Source organism: Eurytemora carolleeae, unplaced genomic scaffold, assembly GCF_000591075.1.
Source record: "Eurytemora carolleeae unplaced genomic scaffold, Eaff_2.0 scaffold734, whole genome shotgun sequence".
Lineage (NCBI taxonomy): Eukaryota > Metazoa > Arthropoda > Copepoda > Calanoida > Temoridae > Eurytemora > Eurytemora carolleeae.
Genome location: NW_019396645.1, coordinates 53,659 through 65,285, shown reverse-complemented (window position 1 = coordinate 65,285; position 11,627 = coordinate 53,659). Strand labels below are relative to the sequence as shown.

Sequence of the window (11,627 nt, the reverse complement as noted above, 5' to 3'; positions counted from 1 at the left end):
CCCTAGAAACCAGCGACGTCGCGCGACCAGTCCCATTAGGTCGAGATACAGAACCTGGGACATCATATTAGAGGACCTATCATCCAGCCTTAAGATCGTTTGCACTAACTCTGCACTTATTTTCAGCGCAGGCGTACAGGTAAAAAAAATCTATAATCTATTCTATTTACATATATATTTTGCTTGTCTGGACGTTTTTTTGCGTCCGTCCAAAGAACGATTTTTGGACCCCCCCCCCCCCCCCCCATCAATTTTGTAAAGGGAGGGGGGGGGATGATGAAAAGTAAAATTGAATATTGGAATCAAATGAATGTGTTTAGTTTGATGTTTACAACCTAAAATTTATATAAATTTTTTCAGATTTGTTAGAGAGACCTTTGAAAATTGTTTACCAGACGAAAGAACAATAAGGTAGTTTATATTAATTTGTTATATTCAAGGTATTATTGGACTCATACTTATTCTATGCCACATAGTTTCTTCACATTTAAAAGATTTATCTAATGCAGAGGACAGTATTTAAGCTTGTGGTATTCAACTATTTCTATGTCGTCATTAAAGTATCATACTTTGCCCAGAACCCTGCAATGTACTGATTATTTAGTCGTTTCTAATAATAGGAGATGGTGCTCCAGACTGGATGGTACTCCTGGATTTACAGATCAGGTTTTTGAGTTCCTGAAGAAAGAAGTTCAAGAAGGAAGAAATGTTATTGGAAGTATAACCTTAGATGAAATGTCTATTAAGAAACATCTATTCTTTGACGGAAAAAAGTACCAAGGTGTGGTAGATCTAGGAGATGAACGGGAGGTTGGAGATGATGAAAAACTTGCAAGTGATGCCCTGGTGTTTATGCTGGTAGCTGTGAACAGTTTTTGGAAGGTTCCACTTGGCTACTTTTTTATAAATGGATTAGACAGTGCAGGCAAGTTTTTTAAAGCTAAAAACATTTTAAAACCTTTGAACCGCTTTTAGAAACATACTGTTAACTTTCTGAACAACTGAAAATGTAAGATTTAAAAAAAATGCATTTAAAAATACAGTGTAGAAAATCAGTTCTTTCTTTGAAATTTTTTGGAAGCTGATCCAGAAAGAATCCCTTTTCTGCATTTTATTCATATTTCTTATTTCTTGCAGATGATTTTTATTATTCTTTAGGTTGTGCAAATCTTGTTACAGTTTGTTTACAAAAGCTTGCTGACTGTGGGATTCAAATTACTTCAGTAACTTTTGATGCTCCAGCTGTGAATATCTCTTTGTTGAAGACATTAGGAGCTTCAGTAGATCCAGAAAAACTGAATAGTCAGATCAGTTTTGATGAATTTGAAAAACCTGTGAATTTACTGTTGGACAATTGTCACTGTATTAAGAATGTGCGAAATGCATTCTCTGATCTGGGTGTTCTATATGATGGTGATGGAGGAAAAATCGAATGGAGGTTCATTGTTGAGCTCTTTACTATCCAGAATAAGTCAACATTTCATTTTGCCAACAAAATAACAGCAGATACAATCTTTTGGCAAAACAACAAGATGAAGGTCAAACTTGCAGTTCACGTTTTCAGCAGAAGTACTGCATCTGCATTGGATTTTTGTAGAGAGGATCTAAATCTTCCACAATTTAAAGAAAGTGAAGCTACATCCAAATTTTTGAGAATGTTTGATGAGTTGTTTGATCTCCTCAACATCAAATCTAAGTTTGGAATTTGGGCTAAAGCTCCTATTTCTAAAAATAATCTTGGATACTGGCAGGATACCTTTATAACAGCAAAGACCTACATTTTGGGACTAAAAGATTCAACTGGAAAATGCTTGATTAATGGACGTCGAAAGTCAGGGTTTCTTGGATTTCTTTTAAATATGCAGGCAGTGAAATCCATTTTCAAACACTTTGTGGACAATGGACCATTGAATTACTTGCTTACCTTCAAGTTGTCCCAAGATCACCTGGAGACGTTTTTTGGTTGCATAAGAGCCAGACTAGGATCAAACAACAACCCAACCGTGCTTCAGGAATGTTAACTTTTATTTTTTTTCTTAATGAAAATATTGGATATCTTACTTTGATTTAGACTACAGTCATTTTCATAAATATCAATACATTAATAATAATAATCTTTTTTACAATAAAAACATTCTTCATTATTTATGTGTTAAAGTGATATCTATACTCTCACAACCCAACATCCAGAAATTCTAAAGAATGCCAATCATGAAGCAATGCACAAATATGAACTTCTCAAAAAAATTTGCAGCTCCTACTGCACTCTCCTCTTAAAGCACCTAGCCAAGGAGATGAACCAAAATGTAAAGAAAAATGGATTGCGTCAAAAGCTTTCAAAACTGGTGCTCCTACAAAACCAATAGATTATTTATATTTAAAAATCACTTGTTTCACGTTAAGTTCATTTATGTAAAATAAATATTTTAACAGTTTTCAGTTCTTCAATCTTCTATATATAAATTTGGATTGTCTGTTTGTCTGTTTGTTTGTTTGTATCCAATAAACGTGAAAACGGCTGAACCGATCGGGCCCAATTTTTTTGTGGGACATGACGTAACCACAGTGAAGGTTTATGAAAGATAAAAATTTTTTAAAAAATGTGTTTTAAAGGTTTTTAATTTTGTAAAAAAAATTAAATTCTTGAAAATCCGCGATTTGTTTTTTAAAATCCGCAAAATCTTTTCTTCTTTGCTTTAAAATGTAAACAAAAAGAAGGATTTTAAGGAGAATGATTTTATTTTTTTCTTCTCTATTTGTCATGTCTCATTTTTATACAAAAATCATATAGGCATGTTTTCTTTGCTTGAATATTGTTTTTATCTACAAATCACATGGCTTTCTATTTAATATAACATTTTATATTGCTGCACACTGCAGTGCACACACACCTAGGCCACTCAATTCTTCAATATCTAAAACACTCAAAACATATGCCTAAAAAGAGCGCAATTTTTACGCAATTTTAATGCTAACAAAGACCATTTCAATTATTTTAAAAGTTTATTTTTACAATTTATTTTGGAAAATGCAATATGTGCCGTATCGGAAATTTTAAATATTTCACAAATAATTTAGATTTAGAGTTTTAGGCAATTACGCAAATTGAGCGTATTTTAACGCAATTTGTATACCTGAAATAAAATGATACACATCTCCACAATTTCATGATATTTTTACTTAAAGCTGGGTTATAATATATTTACTTTAGAAAAATTAGATATTTACACTACTTTGAAATCTAGACTTACGCAAATTTGCGTTTTAATTGCGTAATTGGAGCCAAAATATTATGCTTTTACGATGCTTACGCAATTTGGATAGCTGGGTAGATAACATTTACCCCTTAATGTTCTGTTACGTTACAATTGTTGGTACGTTACGAAAAGTTACATTATGCTATGATTTAACGTTAGTTACGTAAAATGGTTTCTAGGGTATGTCATAACCGTCAGGATTCAAATCTGCACTCTCAAAAGAAATCTGATTTTGAGTCAGACGCCTTAACCACTCAGCCACAATTGAATTTCCAGTAGTAGAAAGGGAAGTCAAAAATAATTCAAACATAAAGAATTCATCAAAAAGAAGGTTACTCGGAGAAAAAGAATGACCCCAACGTGATTTGAACAAGCAGTCTTCTGATCTGGAGTCAGACACACTACCATTGCACCATGGAGTAACATGATTATGATTCCACAAATAGCCATTCCAACACGTAGCCTCTCCACAAATGGAAAAATTGTTCAGAGGATGCAAACCTTGTGTTCATACTAACCGAGAAGTCCGACTCTTTGCTTCCATTTTCACTAAGACAAACAGTTCCTGACCCACTTAATGATAAATTTTCCTTCTGACCCCCCTCCATAACCATGTCTGGCTTGATGGTCTAGGGGTATGATTCACACTTAGGGTGCGTAAGGTCACGGGTTCAATTCCTGGTCAAGTCCACCTTTTTGGTCTCAATTTACCAGTGTGTGAGATTTTACCTGGGTTGTGGCAAGGACTCTCAACATGTCAAAGGACCGTGAACACTCTTTGAGGGAATAGGGTAGAGTTGGGTGAGGAGAACTTCATTATTGCAAATGCCTCTTTAGCTCAGTGGTAGAGCACTGGTCTCGCAAACCAGGGGGTGTGAGTTTAAACCTCACAGAAGGCAAACTATTTTGTTAAAGCTGCATGGTTCGCAAGTCCTTTTTTTAAGAAAAAGCAGTACACTGGTTCAGTTGTGAACTTTGTTTCCTGAACCTCACCCAACAGCTAGGTTGGCCGAGTGGTCTAAGGCGTGAGATTTAAGCTCTCATAATCGTAAGATTGCGTGGGTTCGAACCCCACACCTAGCAGATATGATTTTGATCCCCAGCATCTCCATGTGACATATTTTTGCCTTCATATCAAGGATAGCAGAGGTTTTTCATCTGTTGGCTGGCCTGCTATGGCACCAAGCTTCGGTGGTGCAATCGGTAAGCGCATGGTACTTATAGACAGTACAAGAGACATGCCAGGGTTGAGAAGGAAAATGATCCTGTAAATGGAGCTTAAGTGACTTAGAATTATGAAACAGCTGGTGATTGCAGGTGGTTTTGAGCTAGATTTAGTTTGGTTTATAACCAATTACATCTCTTATGTCTGGAATCAAAGAGTTAAAACTATCAGTAATGAATTAAACCTGGAAAAACAACAATTTTACCTAAGCCAGGAGTTGAAGAAAAACCAGAGAAGCCAGAACAGGGTTTCTATAAATTTTCAAATTAAAATTTTTCTGTGCTAAAATGAACTTTTACAGGGATGTTTAAAAACCTGTAGCTCATGATCAATTAATTTAACTTGTTAAAAAGTGTATTTTTATGTCCTCACTAATAAGTTCTACAGTACTGGTACAAAAAATGTTACAAAGAATGTAATTTTTTTTTTCCTCTGTTTTTGTTGGCTTTGAACTTAAACACATATGTATAAGAGGTTTTGTGACTTTTAAATTCTTAAATTAGTATTTAAATTCACGAACAGTATTTCAAATATATGATTTTGTACCATTTTGGTTTGAAAATTTTTTATGAACCAAAATTTGTACATATTCTTATTGTAATAAAAGATAAAAAAAAGACTCACCTGGAGCATAATTTTTGTGAGGAAAGTTTTGTGACCCACACAAGCTTTAGCAAAAAACACTGCATCCAATGTGTAGCAGTCAAGGCCGAGTGGTTAAGGCGTTGGACTTGAAATCCAATGGGGTTTCCCCTCGCAAGTTTGAATCCTGCCTCTATAGCTCAGTAGCAGAGCACTGGTCTTGTAATCCAGGGGTCGATAGTTCAATCCTCTCTGGAGGCATTTTTGCCCGTTTTCCAACGAGCTCGGTTAAAAAAGATTGGTAGCAAAGATCCTGCACCGCCTGGGAATTGAACTTGGGTCACAAGAATGGGAATCTTGCATGATACCACTACACCAGCACTGCATTTTCTTGATATGTAATAGATCTTATTTATTTTAGCTCTCTCAATTGAGATTAAAAGCTGCCCTGATTTGGATTCCAGTTAAACCATTTGATACCAAGACACTTTTGGTCATGGGATCTCCAAAATGTGGTCTACCATTATTGAACCTTGAAAATTGGCAAACTGGGAAAATTTATTAACAACATTGTTTAAATGTTTAAATATCTCTGTCATTTCTAGATCCACAATGAAGGCGTACCAGTTTGATGTACAATCTTTTTTCACTACACCCTTCGTCGTTTGTCAATAGTTGGAAATCAGAGACAATTTTGAAGTTGTCTCTTGATTCATATGTTTATTGGGACCCCTGTATGACAGGTTGCACAGAAGAATATGTTTACACATTCAGTACAGCTGTGTTCATGTCTCGTAATAGTGACTTTTTCATTTTCAATGATATAGACAAACCATATATTTATAATGGTGATACATTTAGGTTAAAGTGAAATAAATGCAGTTTCATGTGTTTGTTCTGGTTTTTTTGTTTTATTATGTTTCTTTTTTGCTAATATTCTCCACACACACAACAACAGAATCACTTCAAATCTCATTGCCACCTTTTCTAGTCTTATTGATTCGAACCCTCCAATTATGATTTGTATTATCAATTTTTAGGCAAACAATCTTAATATTAGTAATGAATATATTAATGATCTCATTTTGGAACATGATACATTATTGATGCAAATTCACACTTTGAGCACAAACACACGCTTGGAACACATCTAATGGTTTTGAGACATTTCAACGTTTTTTCTATGAAACCAAAACTATTTTCTGTTTTGATTGATTTCAAAACATGAATGATTTATAAACAATATTAAGATATTTCAAGATCTTGATCACACCTGTTTAAATTTTACATCAGTGGGTTTTGTAAAAATCACCTTCCCCATGGACAGCAATGGGGATGTAGCTCAGTGGTAGAGCGTCTGATTCGCATTTAGAAGGCCCAGACATCTCCAGATATTTTTATGAATTTTAACAGAAATGGACAAGCAAAAGTTTTGACAGCTGTGGGATTCGAATCTACGCCCTTTTGGACTGGTGCCTAAAACCAGCGCCTTAGACCACTTGGTCAAACTGCCTTGTTCTCTATGGACACATTTACTTTTTTAAACATATATCTATAATCCCCAAAGGATAAATTCAAATACTAAAAGTATACAAAAATATATCTCAACCAGCAGGATTCGAACCTGCGCTCCCAAAGAGAATCTGACTTCGAGTCAGACGCCTTAACCACTTAGCCACAGTTGCATTTCCAGTGGTAGAAAGGGACGTCAAAATTAATTCTAACGTAAAGAATTCATCAAAAAGAAGGTTACTCGGAGAAAAACAATGACCCCGACGTGATTTGAACATGCAGCCTTCTGATCTGGAGTCAGACCCGCTACCGTTGCGCCATGGAGTCACATTATTATTATGATTCCACAAATAGCCATTCCAACATGTAGCCTCTCCACGAATGGAAAAAATTGTTCAGAGGATGCAAACCTTGTGCTCATACTAACCGAGAAGTCCGACTCTTTGCTTGCATTTTCACTATGACAAACAGTTCCCACTCAATGATAAATTTTCCTTGTGACCCCCCTCCATAACCATGTCTGGCTTGATGGTCTAGGGGTATGATTCTCGCTTCCGGTGTGCGAAGTCCCGGGTTCGCTAGACGAAACAGTCAGTCAGAGGTTTTCTGCTCCAGTAGTAGGTTCTAGTTAAAGTGAAGTCTGGTTCGATTCTCCTAATCATGAGTCGTCTAGGACTGTATCCTGGTCTGTCTTTCTTTAAAAGAAAACTATCCATTGGATTTGATGTAGACACTATTGGAGGAACTAGGAGTATAAGGATGGAGGAGTTTGTGAGATTTCTTAGGGATGATTGCGAGATTAGACCTGCTAATATGACTAGTCTTCAAATCCACCCTATTTTGGCCTGCCATCAGAGGAGTTATTGCTGGAGTGTTGGGATAGGATCAAGGATGGTGTAACCTGGACTGGGAAAGGAGATGTTGCACCTTTCCTGTGTACTGACTCCTAAACAGAAGTTAAGCTGAAGGGAGTATTTCCTGGAACTGAGGAAGGTGTGATTTCTAACATTCTGGGATTTTATGGAGAGGTAATTTCCTGTAAGGAGTTTAGAACTAAGATGGAGGGAGTAGGTGGAGCTGGGGGAGCAGCATCTGGAGACTTTCTTCTTAGAATGAAATTGTTTCATCCTATTCCTAGACTGATGCCTGAACCTGGTGATGGTGATGTATGGGTCTGTTATTATGAGGGGCAGGAGGATTCATGTTGGAAATGCATGGCACCAGGTCACATGACTAGAGATTGTAGAAGTCCCATTAATAAGGAATTTATCCAGGAGCAGAGAGATAACAGGAATAAGTTATACAACCCTATACCTAGTGTTCATGGAGGGGGTGATGAAGATGTTAATGCTGATGCTGTGGATGAAGATGGAGAAGAAAATGACAATGACAGGGAACAGGATGGTGGAGGTAGAGATGATGAGTTACCTATGATTGTGGTTACTGAACCTGAGACTTTAGTTCCTGAAGGATTGGCTCTACTGGCTCTGGCAGGTGGAGTTGGTCAAGATAATGGTGAGGATGTGTTTCTCTTAACACCTCAGGATTGTGAGCATGCACCTGAGGGTTCTCTCTTCTCCCCTGGTCATACTCCAATGCTGAACCAGGCTATGGATGATGCAGAGAGGATGTTAAACAAGAAGGAGAGACAGAGGGAGAAGAGGAGTCAGAGTAATCTTTCCTCATCTTCTCTTCCTGAGACTGCAAAGAAAATTAAGGCTGGATCCTCATCTCTACAACCTGTACAACTGGGAGAAGAAAGAGATAGGAGGAGAGAAAGTACAGATTCCATGAATGTTCCAGTTCCTAGGGTTCCCATAATTACTCCAGCTGATAGATTGAAAGTAAATCTTGCAACCAGGTCATTTAAAAAATAAAATTCTAGTTAGTAATATCTTACCCTGACTTTGAGATAGCCTAATGGATTTGAAAATTGCTACACTGAATGAAAATTGTTTGGGAACACCTGTTAGTAGAGCAGGACTACTTGATTTCTTGAGAAGGAGTAAGACTGATATCCTTGGGATTCAGGAATGCAACCTGGAGACTGAGGAATTGGAGATGATAGTTGGAGTGGAATATAGAGCTCTGTCAAATGTACAGGTTGGAGAAAGGAACTCAAGGGGAACAGCTTTCATCTGGAGAAGGTTCTTGGGGTGGTGGATGTGCAGGCGGTGGAGGAGGAGAGGTTGATGTGTCTAGTGGTGGGGCAAATGGTGGTGATTAATCTGTATGCAGCCAGTGGCAGGCAGGGGAGGAGAGAAAGACAGGTGTTCTTTGGAGAGACTGTGGAGAGATTGGTGAGAAGTTATTCAAGAAATCTTCCTGTGATCCTTGGAGATTTCAATTGTATCCTTGAAAATAAAGATGCTGCTAACAATCCTCAACAGAAGAAATGTGAAGCTCTAAGACAGTTGATCAATTTGTACAAGTATGTTGATATATATAGAGAAGTTTATCCTAACAATATTGTATACACCTTTATCAGGAATAACTCAGCTTCCAGGTTGGATAGGATCTATGTCCCTGGGGGTAAGGTTGCAGATTGTGGAGAAATTGAATTAGTTCCTGCTCCTTTCTCAGATCATACTGGTATGACTCTAGTTCTGAGGGTGGGTGGAGTAACTACTGTGCAGGATGGGGGGAGGAGAAGAAAACCATATTGGAAATTGAATAATAAGATCCTTGAATCTGAAGATTTCTTACCAAATTTCAAGGATGTTTATCAAAGATGTACTCTTCAAATTTCAACCTATCCTGATATCTGTGAGTGGTGGGAGAACTGTGTTAAGCCCCTTGTTACTTCTTTCCTCAAGCAGTTCAGTGTGGAGCAGGCTAGGGAGAGGAAGCAGACCAAGGAGGGGTTCTATGTGTTGCTGAGGGAGAGTTTGGAGATGGGGATGGATGGGTTTGAGTATTCACGGGTGTTTATGGATAGGATTAACACAATACTGGTGGAAGAAGCAGAAGGAGTAAAGGTGAGGAGTAGATTCAAGGAGAACATGGAGAAGGAGAAAGGTAGCTTATTTCACCTGGCTAGGGAGAAGAAGAAATCTGAGGAGAATAATGTGGAGAAATTGTTGATTGGAGGGGTGGAGGAGAAGGATGCAGAATTGTGTGAACAGGAGATTCTTGGGTTCTTTGAACCTCTTCTGAATGGCAGGCAAGGAAGAGATCAACCCTTTCAGATGAATGAGAACTTGGTTGAAACTTTCATCCCACCTAGTTTGGGAAGGTTGAAAGAGATTAATAAAGAGAACTTGGATTTACATTTCTCTATGGAGGAACTGGAGTTGGTGATTTGTAATCTACCCAATAATAAGAGTCCTGGAATAGATGGTTTAACAATGAGCTCTACAAGAAGATTTTCCCTGTAATCAAGAATGAATATCTTAGTATCCAGAATGTAATGGTGGAAAGAGGAGAAATCTTGTCAAGTATGAGGAGAGGGGTGACAAGATTAGCTCCTAAGGTTAGGGGGATTCCAAGAGTAGAGCAGTTAAGACCTATTACAATGTTGAACACTGATTATACCATCAAGAGCAGGATGTTGACCAGGAGGGTGGTGGACAACATGGAGTCCTTGACCAAGTCAAGTCAGCTCTGCAGCAGGAAAAAAAGAAACATTCTGTCAGGTTTTCATAATGTCATTTCAACCATAGAGTATGTAAACCAAAAGCAGTTGTCAGCAGCTTTGCTTAGCTTTGATATGGACAAAGCCTTTGACAGGGCTTACATTCCATATATATATGCTTAAAAGGATGAATTTCTCTCAACAATTTATCCAACAGATCCTTGATATGCACACAGGAGTTACAACAAGGTGTATCATGAACAAGTTAACTGCTGAAGTTAGTTTAACTTTCTCTATAAGACAGGGTGATCCAATTGCCATGTTACTGTATATCTTCTACATGGAGCCCTTTCTCCTGAGACTTGAGGAAATTACTCAAGGGGTAAAAATAACTGATTTCTCCCAGAAGGATGAGGACTATGCTGATGATGTATAGGCCATGGTGGAGAAGGAGGAGGATTTCATTAAGATTGACATACTGTTCCAGGAATTTGAGGCTTGCTCTGGAGCTGTTTTATCCAGGACAAACAAAAGTAAGGTGATGGGGTTAGAAGGTTAGAAGGAGAGAAGGATTTGGCCCCTGCCCTGGTTGCAGACTGTGTTAGAGCTGAAGATATTTGGTTTCCAGGTTCTCCAGACCTACCAGGAGACCCTGAACAGGAACTGGAGCACCCTGGTTGAGTCCATCAGGAATGTTATCATGAGTTTTCAGCTGAGAGCCCTGGACACTCTACATCAGAGAGTTGATTGTTTAAAGATTTATATTCTGTCTAAACTTGTTTACAAGGCTCAAGCTCTACCCCTTCCTGGAGTTTATGCTGCTCAGTTTGAGAGAATCATCTTCAGGTTCTTGTGGAGGGGAAAGCTGGAGAAGCTGGCCCTGCAGGAGATCTATAATCCTCCTGAGGAAGGGGGTCTTGGGATGGTGGATATAAGAACCAAGGTAGACTCCTTGTTCATCAAACAATCCTGCAGGATCCTGGATGAGGAAGGGGGGAGGGGGAGGGGGAGGAAGCATGTAAAGTATTAGATAGGCATGTATCTGGGTGGATATATCCCTGATCTGAGGCCTGGTCCCACAGTGAAAGGGTTCCCCCATTCTATCATCACTTCAGAAAGCTCCTGGAAGATGCATTTATAGAGGAGCTGGTGAACCCTGAGGAGTTGGAGAAGGTTAAGGTGAAGAATCTGTAATTGCTGAGGATGGGGATGAGAAAGGATGCTCTGTGTGAGGAAGGAGATGGAGTAGAGGACCGGGAGCACCTGTTCTGCACCTGCAGGAGAGTGCAGGTTGCCTGGGCCTGGATGAGAAGGAAGATGATAAACATTCATCCTGTAAATGGAGCCTTAAGTGACTTAGAATTATTAAACCTGGTGATTGCAGGTGGTTTAGAGATAGATTTAGTGTGGTTTATAACCAATTACATCTCTTATGTCTGGAATCAAAGAGTTAAAACAATCAGTAATGAATTAAACC

At 38.2% G+C, this 11,627-nt stretch overlaps 1 long non-coding RNA gene and 4 other non-coding genes across 5 annotated transcripts; 4 read left to right on the top strand and 1 right to left on the bottom strand.

Annotated features, from left to right (window-relative positions):
- The first annotated feature begins 32 nt into the window (after positions 1 to 32).
- On the top strand, positions 33 to 920 carry LOC111706814 (uncharacterized). Its single transcript, XR_002766316.1, has 3 exons — positions 33 to 139; positions 361 to 411; positions 621 to 920. It is a non-coding gene; the product is annotated as an uncharacterized LOC111706814 (long non-coding RNA).
- Positions 921 to 4,084: 3,164 nt separating this feature from the next.
- Trnaa-cgc (transfer RNA alanine (anticodon CGC)) lies at positions 4,085 to 4,156 on the top strand. The gene has a single exon. It is a non-coding gene; the product is annotated as a tRNA-Ala (tRNA).
- A 100-nt stretch (positions 4,157 to 4,256) lies between these two features.
- Positions 4,257 to 4,340, top strand: Trnal-uaa (transfer RNA leucine (anticodon UAA)). Its single transcript has one exon. It is a non-coding gene; the product is annotated as a tRNA-Leu (tRNA).
- Positions 4,341 to 5,253: 913 nt separating this feature from the next.
- On the top strand, positions 5,254 to 5,325 carry Trnat-ugu (transfer RNA threonine (anticodon UGU)). Its single transcript has one exon. It is a non-coding gene; the product is annotated as a tRNA-Thr (tRNA).
- A 1,342-nt stretch (positions 5,326 to 6,667) lies between these two features.
- Positions 6,668 to 6,749, bottom strand: Trnas-cga (transfer RNA serine (anticodon CGA)). The gene has a single exon. It is a non-coding gene; the product is annotated as a tRNA-Ser (tRNA).
- Positions 6,750 to 11,627: the final 4,878 nt, after the last annotated feature.